The sequence below is a fragment of the Chiloscyllium punctatum genome, unplaced genomic scaffold (genome assembly GCF_047496795.1).
Source record: "Chiloscyllium punctatum isolate Juve2018m unplaced genomic scaffold, sChiPun1.3 scaffold_352, whole genome shotgun sequence".
Classification (NCBI taxonomy): Eukaryota; Metazoa; Chordata; class Chondrichthyes; order Orectolobiformes; family Hemiscylliidae; genus Chiloscyllium; species Chiloscyllium punctatum.
In genome coordinates this window covers 68,171-74,987 of record NW_027310086.1, presented here as the reverse complement: position 1 = coordinate 74,987, position 6,817 = coordinate 68,171, and positions in this window count along the sequence as shown.

Here is a 6,817-nt window from a genome sequence, read left to right as displayed (position 1 = left end):
TGCACATAAGGGAAGATAGTTTATGGTGGACAAGCCATTTACTCATAATCTAGAGCCACAGAATAATGGTCTGTTGATATATCATGAAGGAAATCTGGGAGTTTAAAAGCAATCTTTATCATTTGTTATAAAAACCAATCTGCTTGCATCGAGTCCTTTAGGGAAGTCAATATGTCATGCTTCCATCGTCAGGTTTCTGTGTGACTTCTGTGATGAACACGTGGGTGTACTGTACCTTTGAGAGAATTAAACACCAACAATAACTACCTGAAAGCACCAAGAGTTCTGAAAAATAGATATAATGTAACATTTGGTTGAACAACCCAATTAGCTCATTGTCTGGAAACAAATTCAGCAAAACATTTTAAATTTTACCCCAAAATACCCACCTCCAAACAACTTTCAATTTATTATATTGACAATCTGAACAGCCAATGATACAATACAATAGTTTGGCGGGACAAGACCATGGAAAATTGAACAGTTGAGAGTAGAACTGCCAAACCACCAGCATGCAAAGACTGTCTGAAAAATAGCTCGCCTATAGGTACCTTTATTGATTAGTAACTGGTGAAGCAGAGTATCCAAGAAGAAAAGAAGACAAGAATATGGAGAAGAACCGAAAGCTTCCTGATTTTGAGATAAGAAGTTTTGTTTTGTAATTCTTAATTAGGAGTTTTATTGGAGTAGTATTGTGGAGGGGGAAGGTCAAAGATATGTTAGAGGAAGGATTTGTAAATAGTCGTTTGTTACTCATTCTCTGTATTACATGAAGAAATAAAGTTGTTAATTTTTACTTTAAATAGATCTGGACTCTAGAATTATCACAGATTACTGCATGGGATAAATCTTTTCTCTATTGCTGGTTTTAATTAAGCAGGAAGTTTTATCCTGTGTTGCAACACTGCAAACCCATAGCTATGCGTTTTATTCTTTACGGTACTGTGGGACAGCTGAACCAGCCACTCAGTTCAAGATCTGAATAACATGCTGCCCTGACCAGGGCTTCACACATCCCTTGAGAGAAGAACTGTAAAGATAGCTCCCTTTCTCTTCCTGTTTTCTGTGTTGTTACATGTGATTTCCATTCAGGTACGCGATCATCCCCTATATTACGTGTATTCAATCTCATTGAAATTCTCCCCAAGATTGATGCACATCTCCATAGTTATCTCTGGTGCTGGCTTTATTGATGCTACGTACAGATGTAAGGGACTGATAAGTTTCATGTCAGTCATAGTGTATAGAGAAGGAATGGCTCTTTGTGGCACAGGAAAGAAATGGCGATGTATAAGTGAGAGAAAATATGTTTTTTAACAATCCCTGAGAGTGTTGTTGAGGCAGTATTTGGGGAATTGTGGATAGACGTTGTCTCAAGTTTCACCAGACTAATCCCTGGGATGATGGCACCATGAGCAGTGAGTGATGCTCAGTGAGAGAATAAGAGATGATTGCATTGAACCTTAAGGGGCATGGAAAATCACTCATAATATTCTAAACAGACACTGATATGGTGATAAGTTCATGGCTTTTTTTCCACTCAGATTACATGATTCTCGATAGTTTAAGAGCCACTGAGAACGTTCCACCCAACCACCCCCACTCCCAATTTCAACTGAGACAGAGACAGAAACAGAGGAGAAAGGGAGGAGAGAGAGAGAGGGAAGTTCAGGCTTTTGAATAAACTCTCCAAACATTAATGAAGTTCAATTGGTGCGTGATCCTGCCATGAACGTTATGTTATCCATAATCCCGACAGCAGCAACAATACCTTCATTATAAAAGTGTTAACTCTTCCCAGCATTATAGAGACAAAGAAAGTCATTTCACACCACAGGAAAGAAAAGAAGATGTCTAAGAGGAAGAAGAGTTGTTATGATCATGTCTGAGAGTTTTGTTGAGGTAGTATTTGGGATATTGTGGACAGATATTCTCTCCTTTACAAGGAATGGTCGCCTTGCCACAGAGACAGTGCAATGGACTTTCACCAGACTAATCCCTGGGATTGTGGTACCATGAGGACACAGTGAAGATTAATCTCTAGCGTTGTGAGAGAATGAGAGGTGATTGCATTGAAACTTGAGGGGGAGGGACAGTCACACACGATGTTCTAAATAGACATTGATACGGGGAAAAATTCCATGGCTTATGTTTTACTCGGGTTGCATGAGTGTCGATAGTTTAAGAGCCTCTGAGAATATTCCCCTCACTCCACACCTGATTCCCATGTCACATGAGAGAGACAGAGGGCCAGTATTTGGTTAAACTCTCCCAACGTTAATACAGTTCATTTAGTGCGTAGTCCTGCACTGAATGTCTCGTTATCCACAACCCCTACAGCAACCACAATACCTTCATGCTAAAACAGTTAACTATTCCCACCAGATTCTTACCTCCATGGAGAATATAGGTGTGTCTTCTCGGAGATGGAAAATGTCTCCTTGAGACTTGGCATAAATCATTTGGGTTCCCTCCTCATTGCCAGCAAACTATGTTAAAGCGCACACGTTCTACAAACAATGGAACCATGATTAATATTATGGAGTCCTCTAGAAGTGCAGTCTCGATTTCATTGGTTTGTCATGTTGGAATATCTGTGACACCCACTTGTTCCTGTATAACTGTCTCGTGGGGATGAACAGCCTCTTCCTGGTCTCATGGAACAGATTTAACGGTATAATTGGGCTCTGCCTGCTCCTGTTTAACAGCTCGATGCACTGAACAGACCACTCTTCTTCCTGTGTAATAGGCAGGAGTATTGGATCTGCTGTCACTCTTCCTGTTCCTGAATGCTAGCTCACACCCGTGTGCAACCAGCTTGAGATGCTGAATGAGCTCCTCTTTTAACTGTGAAAATGTACATTTTCTGGCTGTGCTGTTACATAAATGTTACCTCCACTTTAACAGTACAAACCGGAATGCTGTCCGGGTCTTGCTGCACATGGACACAGAATGGTTCAGGAGCTGATGGGAAAAAATGTTCTGAATATTCTGTCAATTTCAGTCATCATACCTACTCCAGAGCTTTTGATGAGAAAATACGTTGATGGAGCAGCTGAAGATGTTTGTGCTGAGGAGGCTAACCTGAGGATCTCCTGCAGAGATGTCCCTGGACTGAGAGGATTGTTGGCGACTGACCCCAAACCTCTTTGTTTGAGTTCTAAAAGACCCCGTCCAGTGGGAAGGTTACATCTGATCCACATTCAGATCAAATAAGTAGGTGGTCCCGATGCCATCCTCAGTCAAATACTGCCTTGGTATCAAAGCTATTCGCTCTTTCCTGAGCCCCTTGTTCGCCTCTTGTTCAGATCAATAGGTGACGGTGTATGTGTCGGGAGTGCTTTCCTCTCACAGAAGGTAATCAATGTCAGGAATTATCTGGGCTAGAGAGCTGGGGCAGCTTTATCGCTGAAAGCATTTAAAGAGAAGTTAGATGGATTTTTGACCTGTCAGAGAACTTACGGGTGAAGAATTTGGCATTAAACTGGAGTTACTGTCAACAGTAGATCAGCCATGATGTTATGCAATGGCTTGATCATTCGAATTACGTGATCCGGTTCCTTTTCTCCTCATATTCAGTAATTGCAATGTTAATGGCTGTAATTTTCCTGAATGTTCTTTTACTGAACTTGCAATCAGAGAGAGTAATGTATTTTGTGAGTCATCTCTTGTTGAGGTATGGGGACTGTATTCACGGTGAATCTGGGTCTATAATATCACCAACAAATGAACCACATGTTGCAGAGAGGAAACACTCTGTAAAGAGACCAGAGGCGTCTGTTGAAACAAATAGAACTTTCCAACCGACACCAAACCATGTGTGACAGTCTTGAGGGACTGAATGAGATCCTGTGTTACTGGTGACCAGGTATTTGAAGCAAGTGGACTCCATCTGCTCCTTGCAGGAGGTGTGAGGGGGTTGGATAGAACATAGCAACACAGGACTGAGCAGCAGGAGTGGGCCATTAGATACTTTGTCACCGCTCCAGGTGCTTTGGGTCACAGCAGCACGTTTCTGTCTGTATGCCATTTTACTACAAATTATACAATAAGAACTTTGAAAAAATGTAAACATCAAGGCACCACGGTCCTCTGGGGAAGGGAATTTCCACTTGACCATCCCTTTGATTATTTCTCATTTGTGTTCCAACGAATGTTGGAGGGTCACTATGTCCTTTTCCAGTCCCATTCCTCCATTGGTTACACCCATCTTAAATGCAGCCAGTTTAGTGAGGCGGCCAATGATTTAGGTCTCATACTAGGCCTGAAAAATGTTAAACACAGAAAGTTGAACTCATAACAAATGGTAAAATGATAGAGTGCCCCAAATTGTTATTCTGCCTTTGAAGTTATTCTGTTCACACAAGCTACTGGTAGTGGGATTTCTTTCTGGAACAGTGGGATTTGGCTGAATTCAGGCAGAGGAGAGATTCCAATGAATCCTTACCAGGAATCCTTCACAAGGGGTAAAGTAACTCAGGGAGTTTCTGGTCTCACACTTTGCTATCAGGCGGAACAAAGTAAGTGAGAGGGATCAATCGGCTGCTGCTTCTCAGACAGGGAATATTTTTCTCCCTCTCTGTGTTGGAACATACATTTTTGTCAACTGAACATCAAATTGGACCATGTGCGATCTCCTGGAACATTCTTTGGAAAACCTGATAATGGATTATATGCAGGTGCGTCGTTGATCTTGTACGCAATTCCTTCCAATCGCACAGAAAATGTCCCCACTTTATAATTTGAAGACATGCTTACATTTGTCTGTGTAATTTGTAAATATTGGTAGGTGTCTTCATAGTATGTGTTTTAATATCAATGCATCTTTATCTTAAAGTTTATTCTCTAGCTTTAGTCTCCCTGACAGGAGATAATATGCATCCAGCTGATACACTTTTTAAAAGTCATGGCTGGTTCAATACTATTCCTCAGCTAAGATGAAAACTGCTAATCCCCCATAACAAAAGGCCGGCATTCCAGGAATGAGTAAAGGGAAACCTCTTTGAAAATAATTATATCCTTTTATTTTAGTTTAGGGGATCAATCCTGCACACAGTGCATCATTTGTGGTCTCAGCAATGCCCTGTACAGATGCAGTAAAACATTCCTGCATTAAATCAGATACGTTTTGCCAAAAACAGCATCATTCCACTTACCTTCCAAATCATTTGCTGCATCTGACTTCATATGATTCATGTCGCAAGAACATGGAAACCTCCTGTATCACAGAGTTCGGCAATCTCTCTCCAATTAAATTGTTTACCATTGTTTCATCTTTCATGCCAAAATAGACAACTTAGGTTAAGTTATTTCTGCTGAAGGTTTGCTCACTAACCTTCCCTGCCTATATCACATTGCAGACTCACTACCTCCATTTGAATGACCATCTTGGTGTATGAGCTAATTGAGCTCCAAGCCATTTTCTCCCCTTCCTCCAGATCTTTGATACAGATTATTGATCATTGATGACCCCACAGAGATGTCTGAGGCACTCCATCAGTTACAGCTTTGAAGCCTGAAAATAAAGATTTATCTCTACTTTCTATTTCCTGTAAGCGACAGCTTCCCTGTTCCTGTGTAGCGGCTCAGGTGGGTTGAATGGTCTCCTCCTGGACTGTGTAGTGTACTGAACGAGCTAAATTACTTCATTCTATATTCCTGTGTAATTCCTTAGAGGGGCGGAATGGTCTCCTCCTGTGTTATTGTAATGATCCTGTCTGACAGAATGGAGTGGTTCCCAACCCTGTAACAGCATCGAGGGGTGGATTGAGGGAACAACACATGGGGTAGGGACAGCAGTATATCTCTGTTACAGCCTCGAGGGTGGATTGAGGGAACAACACATGGCGCAGGGACAGCAGTATATCTCTGTTACAGCCTCGAGGGTAGATTGAGGGAACAACACATGGGGTATGGACAGCAGTATATCTATGTTATAGCCTCGAGAGGTGGATTGAGGGAACAACACATGGGATAGGGGCAGCAGTATATCTCTGTTACAGCCTCGAGGGTGGATTGAGGGAACAACGCATGGGGTAGGGACAGCAGTATATTTCTGTTACAGCCTCGAGGGTGGATTGAGGGAACAACACATGGGGTATGGGAAGAAGTTGCCCTTCTCTGCACCATTCAGAATGTTCATGGCTGATCCGATTGTGTTTGACCATCCAGTTCCTCTCTGTCCCCAATAAACACTGACCCTTCTGTCCAGTAAAGATCAGTCGAGCTCAGCCTTGAATGCCTTCAATAACCGAGTGTTCACTGCTCCCTGAGGATGAGGACACCACTGGTAGCACAACACTAAAGGGAAAGGGACGTCCTTATTTCATTGGTGGAATGTTATTTTAAAACTATGTTAACTGAACATCAAATCATCACCTCTTTTCAGACATAAGGACAGAATAATTAAGTATACATAGGAACATAATCCATTCCGGACTCCAGACCTATCCCACATTCCCGCTGATCCTTTCCAAACAAATATGTATCGCACCCAGCCTCTGCTGCTGTCTCAGGAAGAGAATGCCTGAGTGCATAAAAGCACAGGAGCATTAAGGAAATGAGCAGATTGATGCCATTCAGCCTATCGAGTCGGAAATTCCATTCAATAATTTCTTATATGTACCTCGACCTCATTCTTCTGCCTTCTCACTAGAATCCTTGACCCCCTTACAAATCAAAAACATATCGATTTGTGTCTTAACGGCACTCGCATCTGTGCCTCTGTATATCTGCATGTGAGTAAGTGTTTGTGCATGTGTCTGTGCATGTGTCTGTGCGTGTGTCTGCGCCTCTGTTTGTGTATGTCTGTATGTTT